Source organism: Tenrec ecaudatus, chromosome 10 (genome assembly GCF_050624435.1).
Source record: "Tenrec ecaudatus isolate mTenEca1 chromosome 10, mTenEca1.hap1, whole genome shotgun sequence".
NCBI classification, from domain to species: Eukaryota; Metazoa; Chordata; class Mammalia; order Afrosoricida; family Tenrecidae; genus Tenrec; species Tenrec ecaudatus.
The window spans coordinates 74,066,966-74,082,096 of record NC_134539.1 but is presented as its reverse complement, the minus strand read 5'-3'; the positions used below and the strand labels follow the sequence as shown (position 1 = coordinate 74,082,096).

The following is a 15,131-nucleotide window of genomic DNA, read 5'->3' as shown; positions in this document are numbered from 1 at the left end:
GCAAATAGAGAGGAACCTAGGGTTCATTGGGTACAACCTCGTTTCCACTCCACCTGACAGGCAGCCATCTGGTTTCCAACGGAAAGAACACTTTCCAGCTACATTTCCGAACAGCTAGACATTTCTTTATATTGTGCTGAACTTATCACCTTTGTTGGTCCTGCTATAATGTTGCTGTAAGCATATGGACAGACAGACTCTAGAACTAAAGAGTTCTTCCTTGAATCCTAGGCCTTTTGGATACCTTTTGACTGTCTTTAGCCTTGGCCATCTAAGTGTCTGTTACGTCATCTGAAAAGTGAGAACAACAACAGCATCAACCTATAAGGCAATGTGAGGGGTAAGCAAGAAGGTGCACCCTACATCACAGATTAATTATTCCAAGAGTTCTGAGAGGTAGGACATGTTGTCTGGTCCCCAACAGTAGTAACAGTAAAAGACACAGAGTACTGAGAAGTCCCACATAGGCTTATCACAAACCACACATTCGCTCCTTCGCTATTACCCTACCCCATTAGCCTTTACATTAATGGCCAAGCAACACTCCTTACCACTCTAGAATGATGAACAAGTTGCCCATGTGCCTTTGCCCCCTTCCAAGCTAGATCTTCATGCTTAAAAATCTCAGTTTAAACATTCACTTCATCAGAAAAGTCTTTCTGGGCCGCCCACCCCACTTCTCAGACTAGGTCAGGTCCCCTGTTATATCTTCTTAGCAGCTATATCTTTGTGTTACTTGCCATAACCCAATTAAATAAGTGCAATTAGTTACTGAACATGTCTCCCTCATGCGAATAGGGGTAGACTGTAGCTTGTTCAGTACTGACTACATCACTAGCCACAGTGTCTGGCACTTGCTGACTGAATAAGTTAAAGGTTTTTTTTTATTAAAAATGTGCAAAACCTTCAAAACAGTACAACCCAATTCTAACCCTCCTATGTGGCAAGCATAAAATATCTGAGTACAGCTACATTTCTCTATTTCATTATGATTCTTTGTCTTCTCAAGCTGCCCTTTGAGATCTTCTGTTCAGCTCTTTTCCTTCATTATTTCTTCCATTTGTTTCAATTACTCTATGTCCAAGAACAAAATACCACAGACATTCACTTGTGTTTCTTTTGGCTATGCAGACCCATTCAACTGTCTGGGTCATAACATATCATGGATAACATAAAAAACGGAATCCTAAATCACTTCGCTGTACTCAAGCAGAACCCATACATAGCCTAAGAGACAATAATTTGAACATAACAAGGGGATACTTCATTTTTTTAATCAAGTGTATAAAGGCAGCATCTTTTCACCATACTTAAGTCAGTCCTTAAGCTGAGCAAATAATCTGGGAAGATGGACTACATGAAGAATATTGCTGTGTCTTCCGACGCTACGACCTTACTTAGAGTGAAAGTGGCTTTTATAAAGCACTTCCTCTTGAAGATTAGAGACTGAAGCCTTTAGTATGGCTTATAACTCAATGAAACAAAAAATCCTCACAAATGGAGCAACAGAAAATATCACCATACGTAAACAATAGACAACCTCATGATAAATGGACAAAGACTGAAGCTCTCAAAGATTTCAATTTACTTGGATCCACAACTAATGCTGCTGGAATCAGCTATCAAGAAACCAAATTACTGATTGTATTAGGAAAATCTACTTCCTAGTGTTAAAAAAAAAGAGAGAGATGTCACCTTGAAAACTAAGATGTGCCTGACCCAAGCCCTAGTTTCTTCAGTCACCTTAGATGCATTTGCAAACTGAACAATGATTAAGGCAGACCAAAGAATGTATTTGAATTATGGTGGTGGCAGAAGACAAAAACCCACTGCCACTGAGTCATTCTCAGTCAGTCACCCTTTAGTAAAGTTAAGGGGAATAGAACTGCTCCCTAGAGTTTCAGAGACTGTAAATCTTTACGAGGACAAAAAAGCCTCACTTTTCCCACAGAGCTGCTGAGGGGTTCAAACTGCTGATTTAGCAGTTAACAGTGTTTTGCATAATCCACTATGCCACTAGGGCTCCTTTGGTGTTGCCAGGAACTGTCAGAGAAACAAAGAAACCCGTGCTGGAAGAAATGCAGCCAGAATGCTCCTGAAAAGCAAAGATGGCAATACTCTGTTGTAAGTACTTCTGGCATGTTCGAGGGAGGAAGCAGCCTGAAGAAGTGTATCACACCTGCTATGGGAGAAGGTGAGCAAAAAAGGGGAAGACCCGAGACCAGGACTGACACGGGGATTGCGACAATTGGCTCAAATATAGCAATGTGCGTGCGGGTGGCCCAGAACAGGTCACCTGATAACACTACTTCTCTAATTTCCCCCATTTCTATTCTACTTTGTGCCCAGATTATCTCATATTACTCATTTCAAATCAGGTAGTCCCTGACTTACAGTATATTCCAGTTCTACAAATAGCTACACTTATTTATTTTTTCACTTATCTTTTTTTCTTGGACATCTATAATGAGTAAGATGTACTACATGTAATATTGTAACATATATAATTTGGTCATGTTATCATTCTCAGATGTCCACTTGCAGATAATCAATCTTATAATTTACTGTCCAAAAACACCCACACTCATTGTAATACAAGTTAATTTCATTTCATAGGGACCCTTATAGCTATTGAAAGCATGTGCCCAATTGCTTTGGTAAATCCTATAGACAGTTCCAAGAAGCAGTGACACATTACTGTAAAATATATGGAGAAAAGGATCATCCATAGCAAAGCATCTTAAATTTAAGGTCTTGAGCTGGACAATGCTAATTTTCTAACTGAAAACACCATTTCCATTGCTTTGGACAGTCCAGAGGAACCATAATTATTATTGCAGCAACTGAAAATATGCCAATGTCGTCCAACTCTCATCTTCACAGTAAATGTTTGTATCTGCTTTTAGTAAATATAATTATAAAAACGTAGCTGTAAGCTTGTATGTAATATTTTAACCCCTGAAGACAGATAAAGATTAGCTTTATGGAGATGCTGATAATAAAAGGCAATAATAGTGAAAACTAAACAGCAAAAGAAAGAAGCATTTGATGTCAGAACTGACTCATGACAGAGTAGTCAGAATACAATCCTAATATAAATTAGCAACTACTTGCTCATGTGTCCTTTTTTTTTCTCCTTTCTTCTTCCAATACTATTTTCTTTAAATCATTTTATTAGGGGCTTTTACAACTCTTTTCACAATCCATATATTCATTGTGTCAAGCACATTTGTACATTTATTACCCTCATCATTCTCAAAACATTTGCTTTCAACTTGAGCCCTTGGTATCAGCTCATTCTGTACCCTTCCCTGCCCCCCTCTCTCATGAACCCTTGATAATTTATAAATTATTTTGTCATGTCTTATACTGTCCAATGTCTCCCTTCATCCACTTTTCTGTTTTATGTGTCCCGGGAAGGGGTTATATGTAGGTCTTGTAATTGGTTCTCCCTTTCTACCCCACTTTCCCTCTCTACCCTCCGGGTATCGCCACTCTCACCACTGGTCCTGACGGGTTTATCTTTCCTGGATTCCCTGTGTTTCCAGTTCCTAGCTGTACCAGTGTATACCCTCGGGTCTAGCCAGATTTGTAAGGTAGAATTGGGATCATAATAATGCGGGGGAGCATTTAGGAACTAGAGGAAAGTTGTATGTTTCATCATTGCTACACTGCACCCTGACCGGCAGGTCTCCTCCCTGAGACCCTTCTGTAAGATAATGTTCAGTTGCCTACAGATGGATTTTGGGTCTCCACTCCACACTCCCCCTCATTCACAATGATAGGATTTTTAGTACTTTGATGCCTGATACCTGATCCCATCTACCCCGCACAGGCTGGTGTGCTTCTTCCATGTGGGCTTTGTTGCTTCTCAGCTAGACTGCCACTTGTTTATCTTCAAGCCTTTAAGACCCCAGACACTGTATCTTTTTTTAAAAACATTTTATTAGGGACTCATACAACTCTTATCACAATCCATACATATACATACATCAATTGTATAAAGCACATCTGTACATTCTTTGCCCTAATCATTTGCGATACTGTATCTTTTGATAGCCGTGCACCATCAGCTTTCTTTACATTTGCTTATGTACCCACTTTGTCTTTAGCGATACTGTTGGGAAGGTGAGCATGATGGAATGCCAATTTAATAGAAAAAAAATTCTTGCACTGATGGGAGTACTTGAGTGGAGGCCCAATGCCTACCTGCTACCTTAATACTAACTGTATACATATATGCACATAGATCTATTTCCCCATCATCATATATAAATATACTTACATAAGTACATGCATGTATCTAGACCTCTATAAATGCCCTTTGCCTCCTAGTTCTTTCCTCTATTTCCTTTTACTTTCCTCTTGTCCCACTATCATGCTCAGCTTTCATTTGGTTTTCAGTAATTCCTCACGGTTACATTGCCCTTGATCAAGCCCTACCAGGAAAATGTGTTCACTTGTAATAGCATTCACATACAGTTCAATCTCTGTATTATAAATTCCACAAGGTCAAGAACCATCTATCTGTCTGTCTGATAACCCAATGACCACTCAGTCTCTCTCAGCCCTTTTCACAGAAAGGGGAAATGTATTTTATTCACGTCACCTAAGATTTTATTACAAAAGCCCTGGTGGAGCAGCTCAAAAAGTCCTATCATTGTGAATGAGGGGGAGTGCAGATTAGAGACCCAAAGCCCATCTGTAGGCAATAGGACATCCCCTTACAGAAGGGTCTCAGGGAGGAGACCAGCCGGTCAGAGTGCAGTGCAATGAAACATCTAACTTTCCTCTCATTCTTTAATGCTTCCACCCCCTAACACACACTATCATGATCCCAATTCTAACTTATAAGTCTGGCTAGACCAGAGGATGTACACTGGTACAAATAGGAACTGGAAACACAGGGAATCCAGGACAGATAACCCCCTCAGGGCCAATAATGAGAGTAGCAATAGCAGGAGGAGAAGGGGAAGGTGGGGTAGAAAGAGGGAACCAATCACAATGATTTACATATAACCCCCTTCCTGGGGGATGGATAACAGAAAAGCGTGTTTAAAAAAACAAACAAACAGAAAGTGTGTGAAGGGAGACATCGGACAGTGTAAGACAAGAAAATGTAATAATAATTTATAAATTATCAAGGGTTCGGGAGGGTGGGGGTAGAGGGAGAAAATGAGGCGCTGATACCAAGGGCTCAAGTAGAAAGCAAATGTTTTAAGAATGATCAGGGCAATAAATGTATAAATGTGCTTGGCACAATGGATGGATATATGGATTGTGATGAGTTGTATGAGCCCCCAATAAAATAATTTTTAAAAGTATCAAATAAGTTAACATGTACAAGGGGACTCCTAATGGTTTGTGAAAGAATTGTATTAAAAGGTAATGGAATCTCTACAAACTATTGGAAGCCCCTTTGTAAAGTGCTTAGAAGAGTGTAATAAATGTCTAAATAAATAACCTATCTGCTTTCAAAAAAAAAGTTCATGGGAAAAATGGATGTAAAAGATAACGGATTTTTCCCCAGAACTTTTGAAGCCCCCTCAAACAGTACTAGTGAAAGTTAAATTAGTAGACTGAGTAATTCTCTAACAGTTAAAAATCTCTTGATCCTGACAATGAGGTAATTATATATCCATATAGAATACATCCTAGGCATTAAATAACAATGGTCCTCAGTGGCAGAGACAAGCATGTATGTTCAGTAGAGTAGGGAGTAGTGTCACCAGGTAAGCTGGCTTTTCATACAGAGAATGCATGCCTAGCCAGCCACTCAATCAAGACCGAGAGCTGGAATTAAATACAGGAGGCCACATTAGCCACGGTAGCCTTCCTCTTGTAACTAATCCCAGATGGATCCTTTACCTGAAAAGAAATATCAGGCAAGGGATATACACAAGACAAGATCTCGCAGCCTGCCCAGCCAAGATCATTATCCAAGAGAAAGGCATCACTATAGGAAATCAGTTTTTGTACAATGCCCAGTACACAGACGAATTTCTTTGTCTCGATAGTAGGAAGATGGTAATAGTAATAAATCCACATCAATTTTATGTTGTTATGTCAAAGGCTACCTGCTATTATTTATACTTTTAGTTGGTTTGTTTGGTTTTTTTTACTTCATTTCTATTTAAATCTTATCCTAAGGAGGTACTCCTAGTAAAAATCATTCTGGTCAGTAAAGAGATGATATAACTTTCTAATGGGAACTGTGAGGTAGAACAGACCCATCAAAAATGTGGCCCCCTAAGGGTATAAATAAAAACATCTTTCAGAAAAAATAACAAAGTGTTGATCTATGTTCTAAGGCAAATTCACAAAGAAACAGCCCTCCATATCTAGATCTTTTCTTCTTTGATATTTTAGGCCCAAAGAGTCTCATCTATATGCAATTGTAATGGCACTTCTATAAGCAGTTTTTTTTTAAATCATTTTATTGGGGGCTGATACAACTCTTATCACAATCAATACATACATCCATTGTGTCGAGCACATTTGTACATTTATTGCCATCATCATTCTCAAAACATGTGCTTTCTACTTGAGCCCTTGGCATCAGCTCATTTTTTTCCCTCCCTCCCTGCTCCCCTCTTCTTCATGAACCCTTGTTAATTTATAAATTATTGTTTTGTCATATCTTACACTGTCTGATGTCTCCCTTCACCTACTTTTCTGTTGTCCATCCACCAGGGAGGAGGTTATATGTAGATCCTTATAATCAGTTCCCCCTTTCTAACCCACCCTCCCTTCACCCTTCCAGTATCACCACTCTCAGCACTGGTCCTGAAGGGATCATCTGTCCTGGATTCCCTGTGTTTCCAGTTCCTATCTGTACCAGTGTACATCTGCTGGTCTAGCCAGATTTATAAGGTAGAATTGGGATCATGATAGTGGTGGGGAAGGAAGCATTTAGGAACTAGAGGAAAGTTGTTTTATCATTACTACACTGCACCCTGACTGGCTGGTCTCCTCCCTGAGACCCTTCTGTAAAGGGATGTCCAGTTGCCTACAGTTGGGTCTTGGGCCCCCAATCTGCACTCCCCCTCATTCACAATGATTTGATTTTTTGTTCTTTGATGCCGGATACCTGATTCCCTTTGACACCTCATGATCACACCACACGGGCTGGTGTGCTTCTTCCATGTGGGCTTTGTTGTTTCTGAACTAGATGGCCGTTTGTCTACCTTCAAGCCTTTAAGACCCCAGATGCTATATCTTTTAGTCTTTTTTTTCTTTTTAGTGAGAGAGTGAGTGAGTGAGTTAGTGAGAGTGAGTTTGAATTAGTGAGAGTGAGTGAGTTAGTGAGAGTGAGAGAATGAGAATGAGTGAGTGAGACAGTGAGAGTGAGTGAATGAGTGAGAGTAAGAGAGTGAGTGAGTGAGAGTAAGAGAGTGAGATAGTGAGAGAGTGAGTGAGTGAATGAGTGAGAGTAAGAGAGTGAGATAGTGAGAGTGAGTGAGTGAGTGACAGTGAATGAGAGTGAGTGAGTGAGTGAGAGAGTGAGAGTAAGAGAGTGAGAGAGATAAATAAATACCAAAAAAAAAAGAGAGTGAGTGTGTGAGTAAGATAGTGAGAGAGTGAGTGAGAGTGAATGAGAGTGAGTGAGTGAGTGTGAGTAAGAGAGTGAGATAGTGAGAGAGTGAGTGACAGTGAATGAGAGTGAGTAAGTGAGAGTAAGAGTGAGAGAGATAGTGAGTGAGTTAGTAGTGAGTCTTTTTTTTAAATAAAAATAAAGAGCATGTTTGAGGAAGAAGATGAAGATAGTGCTTTAGTTTTGAGATTAAACAGATCCAAGATGTACAAGTCTCAGGTTGTTTTTAGTTGATCTTAATTCATTTCTTTCTTTAGTTGTTTACAGAAAGATGACAGCTATACCTGGGAATGCACATGAACCTGCTGGTAAAAGTCATACATAGCAGTCATTAACAATACCTGTATGTGTGACTTCCTTTCCTAGGTAAGATGCTTTTGTTGTGTGCATTACCACTGTGATAAGTGTTAAGGGTATGCATACTTCCATGAGATACTAAATATCATTAGGAAAAGTATTTTGTCTGAAAACATCAAGTGAATATTCACACACTAGGAAGGCAAGTGTTTTATGTGGCTTAGAAATGATTCCGCCAAACTGTAAATCACATGAAATAGGTGGCAGTTACTAAAATGTCTGGAAAAAACAATAATGATGTATAATTCATCAAGAGGTCATGAGGATGGGAGGGAGGGAAAAGAAAGAAATGTGGCTATGTTTACACACTGACGTAAAAATACAACTTAGCGAAGACAGGTATCTCTTCACTAAATTGGTTTCTGGTTGTTTTTAATCTATAAAAGTTCAAAGGTAATTCAGATGATAGTCCAAGTAGAGATGGAGTTATTCATTACTAAGGACTGTATAGGGGAAGTAGAGTATTATGCTAATATTTCACATTTTTTCTCCTCCAGTAAATCTCAAATAATTTCTTAGGCTAATATCTATCAAGTGAACACAGTGTCCTTTGGCATAAGTACATTTAAAAAGAATAAAATATTTAGTCCAACTCTCTTCCCTCACAAATGCAACGAATCATATACCAAACTGAGAGAAGAGCAAGAGGAAGGAGAGACTACCTAGAGTTCAGAACGACTGCTTGGTGCACAAAACAGCTGGTGGTAAAACCTGCCAGAATTTGCAGTCATGTGTGATTTAAATGGTCTCAACAGTCGTAATACCTCTCAAGGTCATAAGAACCAGGGGCAGGAAAGTTCCAACTAGCCAGTTTCTCCATTTAGAACCTCAGCTATTTAGGGGGCTTGGGGACAGTTTGCTAAAGCTTATACCTTATTCCAAAAATGGAAAATCCTCTGGCAAATTGTCTGCAGAGACAGAGCTTGATTCGGTAAGGCATATCTCTTTTATAAGTAATGCTACGTTTCAAATGGCTTGACTTTCAAATAGCATGAACAAAATTGTTTACCTCAGAAACACAAGACAGATACCAAGAGGGTTTTGAAAGTTGCCATCAAGAGTTTTCCCTGCAGGAAAATTTCAGCAAACAGTGATATTTATTTATGTTTTACATTCACAAGGCTAATATAAAAAAAGATCCCAGGGAAGAAAGAAACGGGGCTTGATAACCAAGGGCACTCGTTGCTAGGCTTGATCCCAGCACTCTGAATCAGACACACTGGAGAGGGGGTTTTCCAGGGGATTCTGATGCCCACTAAAGGTTTAGAATCCCTGGACTAGGGAGGAAAAAAGGAAGATGAAGGCAAGAAATGGTAAACATATATATTTACATATATCTTATATATATGAGGGGACTTCAAGAAGTTAACAGAAAATTTCCAGTTTTCTAATTCCACAAATTTTTGAAGCCATCTCCAATTGTGTTTGTTCCCATGCTCTCACTCACACACGCTTTGAGGTTCAAAGGGAAAAGAAACTAGGGAATACATAAACCTTAAAAGAAAGAAAAGCTACTGATATTCTGCCAGGCCCTAAAGGTATCAGCACAGGCTGAACACAAAGCATTTAACAGATAACAAACCTGAGGCCCCTACTTCTCTGCTGTTGTTGCTTTGCTTTATCAATGTGGCTCCTAAAGATAAATTCCCAGTAAATAACCTTTTCATATAGAAATTTAACAAAATTATTTATAATACGAAGTCTCTAAAGCCATCTTAAAATAACTTGGATGTTCCTGTTTTTTTTTAAGTTTTGAATAAAACCTGAGTCCATTTTTTAAGAGCAGTAATCTATCTCGAACGATCAACTGAAGCTCAAGACGGGCCCAAGAAACTCCTGAAATTGTACACAAAATTCCTGCATGTGTGAATGTTTTTGGTGGCAATAGGACACATGAAAGGTAGAGACAGGGACATTTGGTCCATGGCTTCTAACTGATTTTCAGAGGGGAACTGAAGCTTCCCAAAGAACGAGGAATTGAAAGGAAAAAAAAGAACGAGGAATTGTTGGCTATGTGTTAATTTACAAGATTAGCAACACAGGCAGGTTATCACAGTGAAAGAGTAAATGCTTGGGCTGTGGGGCAAGCAAACAAGGTTCAAATCCCAGCTAAGCCACGGACTGTGACTTTAATTTACTTAAAGTTCTTCATCTCTCTGTCCTGTCTCCGCAGATTGTGGGAAATGGGGTAATGCACATAAAACACTTACCACAGTCTGGCTTCTAAAACTCAAAACTCACTGCTGTCAAGTCTGACTCATGGCAACCTTACCTTCCTTTGGGTAAAATGAGGCTGTAACTTTCTGGGAGCAGAAACCCTCACATTTCAAACAGCAGACCTTGTGGTTAATGCATAATCCACGCAATAAATAGTAGTTGTTGTTATTATAATAATACCCCTCTCTCTCTCTCTCTCTCTATATATATATATATATATATATACACACACACACATAATATGTATATATATACACATACATATATACGAAACTAGGTACATAATGTTTACCAGTCTCTCTGTTTAACTGGTACTTGAATCATTGATGAAACCATTTTTACAACTCAAAATGGATACCCTTCATGTTCTTACTGTGGGCTGTGAACACCACCAAAGAGCAAAGTCTTAATGACTGTAGACTTTAAAGTTACCGTATCTCTTCTTCTTGACCACTCTCTGCTGTGCCCAACACTAATAAAAGATCCAGGCTAATAGCCAAAAGGGTCCCCTGTTATTAAAACCCTTCATGGCCTCTACAGTCATTAGGTTTACTTTGGAAAGTAATCTGTGAGTGCTAGGCCAGTAACTACCATGCCCTGTTTGGTGTAAGAGCTTACTTTCTTAAGCCACTTTATTCATTAGATGGCAATGTGAATTCATTCAACTAGAAAAAAATATATTGTTACTTTGCCTACTTCCTTGTGTATAACAAAAGTTAGCAGAGTACAGACTAGGGTCAAAAAGAAATTAGCAACCTTGAAATTATACATGCAAATCACACATACATGCAAGCACACACACACACACAATTCTCCCACTTTCAGTGAAAACAGACACTACATTACCAATTTTTAGCAACTACATGCTCAAAAAGTAAATCAGTGAAAGAGTATCTCAAACTGCTTGACAGACTCCTTCCAAACAACTTTTAGAGTATGTGTATGCAAACTATACTTATTAAATAGTAACATTAGTGATATAAGGGAAAATAGTCATCATTCCATAGCATTAAGTGGACAAATTTCCGAGACACTTCCAGACTGAAATAGAACAGGAAAAAAGGTCTGGTGGTCTATTTCTGAACATTAGTCAATAGAAACCTCATGGATCACAACAGAACATTGCTTGACTTGTTCGTTTTGACACATCACCAGGAGAGATCAACTGCTGGAGTAAGAGGCTATTATTTGGGGAAACAGCGGACCAGAAAGGGTGAGGGAGATAGGCGGGTACAAGAGGCAAAGCGATCGACTCCAACATACCAGCAAGCATGAGGATGGCTTTTCATTAACTGGTACATACAGTTGCCGTGATTCCAAAGTATTTGGCTAATCTACATCTAAGAATAACTAATAATGCTGAGAAACTAATTTTAGTACACTGTAGGTTACTGTGAGTTGGAATCAATACTATAGAAGTAGGGGGTTTTGATAAGGTCGTGGAACTTGGAAAAGAGCTTACCTGTATCTAACAAACTCCTAAAGACATAGATGATCAAGTCCACTCTAATTTAGAGCTGACAACTCACCCCCGTAAGTACATCAGAGGTTAGAAGCCATTTTAAGGGCTGCCTCTGCAATAAATGATAAATTAAAGGAAAAGAAAAACAGCTCGGTTAATATTTTAAGCCAGTAGTCTTCAACCTCTGGTGCGCATCAGAATCACCCCCAGGCTTTTCCAATACACAAGTGGCTTCAAGAATTCCATTTTCCACAAACTTTTTGTATCTACCCAGCAACCATTAAAGAGCAGATATGTAAGTCCCTCTACTATGGGGCCAAAGGGAAAGTTCTACTTGGTCCTTTAGAGTCCCTTAATTAAGTCAGAATCGATTAGCTGGGGGAGAGACTATGGAGTGAGCACATGTGCATGAAGGTTCTGATGAACATTACAGCTTGATAAACATTTACCCTGGTTTCTGGCAACTTCATTGTTTGGAAACACTAGTGTACATTTATTTTCCCCCAATAAGATTATTTGGTTTCATCTTGCAAATGAAACCAGGCATGCACAAAGAGCATCACGTTACATGCACAACAGGAGCAGCATCTGAAAGCTTTGGTCTTAGCGCGGCAAAAAAGAGCACAACTGAGTCACAGGATTTGAGAGCCTTCAATTTGATGAATACAAGAAAGATGACTGGCTGCCACCTTCTTTCTAAGTAGGGGTTGAGGAACACACCAGGGCTTCCGGACACGAAGGAATGCACAGAGAAGCCTGCATCATCTGCCCTTCTGGACATGCGATTTAAGAGTGTTTTAGAAGAGATATTAACTTGAGTAGGAGGCTATTTCCCATTTACATCTTCAATAAATACCCCTTGAGTTTAAAGATCCAGCAGTTCCCCAGGGCAACAAAGAAAGAATGCTTCTCCGTTTCTGAGGGGCCTCATTTGCCTGATGCATGACTGTTACAGGTACATTTCCCTACAAAACCCTACGTCAGCTTTTACATTTGCATATTCCAGGTTTCCACCAGAATGTTCAGCTTAAGAATCGCAGGTGGTTGCCTAGTAAATCAAGGGTTCCCAGAAGATTAGATATTATAATGCCGCTGGAAATTTGCAGCTCCACTTTGCCAGCCAGTTTGAATGCTGACGACTCCAAGGTGGGTCCCCAAATTATAAATCTGTGTTGCAGATGAGTGCTATTCTATTTTAGTACCTTTAACTCTTACGCTGTGTAAAGAAAAATGCTATTTCTAAGCTTTCCGTTAAAAAGTCTAGCAAATATTTTAGCAGGTCTTCATCCTGCAAAACCAGTTTCAGAAAAACATCGAATGCTCTCCAGGCTAATTTAGACAAGCAGGTTGACATGCCAAACAAAAACTAGCACATTCCTTTCAAGATTGCACGCACGCGCGCGCACACACACACAACCTCTGGCTAACAGATTCACTCTCGTGATTTAATTTGATCAACAGGCAAACTTCTGACAAGTAACAGATATTTGACAGTTCTGAGGGTGTAAACAATGACAGGCAGGGACAGTCTTTGGGATCCTGGTCCCCAGTCCTTCCTTGGGTCAGGCCCACTTAGTGCGGTGACATTGGGCAAATTAGCCTAAACTCTCGGGGCCTCAATTTTCTCATCTGAGCAATGGAGGCCGTATGCACAGCGGCCTGCGCGTCCCTTTGTCGTGAAGCATAAAGATGACCGAGGGAACGCATTTTCACGATGTCCAGCGCACAGAGCACAGGGCTCCAGCAACGTGTGCTGCTGTTCTTAGTTAGGGGGGCCGCGACCCTTCCCCGATGCAGCACACACCCAGCAAAACTCTGGAACAGGAATCACAAAGGAAGAGCTTTAATTTCCAGAGGTTTCTCAGGACTGCCAGCTCTTCGTCCCCTCCGGTTCCTCAAATGAATGAATGAATGAGCGCCAAGGAGCGGCTCGGCAAATCGCTCTCTCACGAAGCTTCCCTGCAGACTTTAAGGTAACTGTCTTTCATCGTCAATTACACACCCACGAGTGCACCCGGAGCGAGACACTCCACTCATGCAAATTTTAGGGGAGACACCGAGTCTCAGGCGAGTCCCCGAGGCCCACAGGCAGCGTCCATTCATCCCTCCCCCAACCTCCGACCCGCCACCCCAAGTCCTACAACCCCCTCGTATCCCTAGACCCTGGCCCTTCCCGGCCCGCTGGGGGTCTCCCCTGGGTCCTCCGCAAATGGCGAGAACCTGTCACCCCGCCCCCCCAAAGCGAGGGCTTGGTAAAGGGGCCCATCTCACCCCTGCCCTCATCACGGCGGCCCGGAGGTGCAGCTGTCTCCTCCGCTGCGGAGAAGCAGCGAAGGGTCGGCCCGGCCTGCCTCTCCTCCCCAAGAGCCCGCCAGTTCCCGCGGGGCCCCGCCGGAGACAGCGCCTACCAAGACCGAGGGGAAAGGTCCCCGAACCCCCTTTCTCCGGTTCCCTCCCCACCAAGAGAGCCGCTGGCCCCTCCACATACAGGCTCCCAGAGAGGGGTCGGGGTGCCAGGGCTGCCCCGAAAAGCCCTCCTGAAGACAAGGGGGGAGACACCCCCATACTCACCAACCGTCTCCTCCCCCTCAGCTGTTTACCTCACAGTTCCTCCAGCCTACAGGGCGCCGCCATCTTGACGTACAGCACCTCCCCCCGTCGTGAACCGTCCACGGCAGGTGGAAGCTTCCGCCACGAAAAAGAGTCCCCAGCGAGGCCTCGCCTCCCCCTCAAGCCAAACGGTCATTTGCAGCAGTCAGTATGTCTATCGGACGAAAGAGGAAGTTTCGCCTAGAGCTGACTCTGATATCTGGTCAAGAAAGAATCAAGACGAGGTTTTTTTAAGTTAGGGGGCGGAGACGGGCGGAAGGATCCCAGAAACAGGCTTCTGAGCGATCTTGTGACTCCGAGGGAGGCAGAAAGAAGGACCGGCGCGGCGGGCGGAGCCAGGCGCAAACCCGGAGAGGCGGGGCAGAGCCGGCCCACGTGACCGAGCTGAGCGGACCACGTGACCGGGCTGAGCGGGAGGGGGCTGTGGAAGAGGAATTATTCCTGGGATAAACAAGTTCGCCCTGGCTGGGTGTGGTTGCATTGCCTTTCCACCTTTGCTCTGTGCGGTTTCTTCTCACCGCAGCCCCGGTGCCTCCAGGGACTCCCTGTGTGGGGTCACAGATCTGTAATCTTAGTTCCCAAAGAACCACTGGGGTACACGTGGTGAAGGAGCTGCTTTTGAACCTTAAAGGAGTTGCACCTCACCTAGAAACAGAGTAAAAAGCTGGGCAAAGGCGTTTTCCTTTGCAAAATATGTGCAATAGCCCCACTTCTGGGACACCTTGGAAAACCAAACTGACTCCTGCCTTCCAAGTTGTTAACACTTCAGCCCTAATCACAATATCTACAGAAAATCACTCCAGTCAGAGGAGGCAGCTTCACAATCAGAAGAGTTGTATTTATTTCACATCCTAGCTGCGTTGACCAGGACAAAGCTTCAAACCCTCTACA

At 41.8% G+C, this 15,131-nt stretch overlaps 1 protein-coding gene across 5 annotated transcripts in view; it reads right to left on the bottom strand.

Moving 5' to 3' along the window:
• TSC1 (TSC complex subunit 1) overlaps positions 1–14,313 on the bottom strand; it is an 81,591-nt gene extending 67,278 nt beyond the window's left edge. For 3 of the 5 annotated variants that reach the window (XM_075560578.1, XM_075560577.1, XM_075560579.1), the window contains exon 1: positions 14,202–14,313. The gene's annotated coding sequence lies outside the window, so the exon portion shown is untranslated. The remainder of the gene's footprint in view (positions 1–14,201) is intronic. The other 2 variants (XM_075560575.1, XM_075560576.1) reach the window with 2 other exon arrangements.
• Positions 14,314–15,131: the final 818 nt, after the last annotated feature.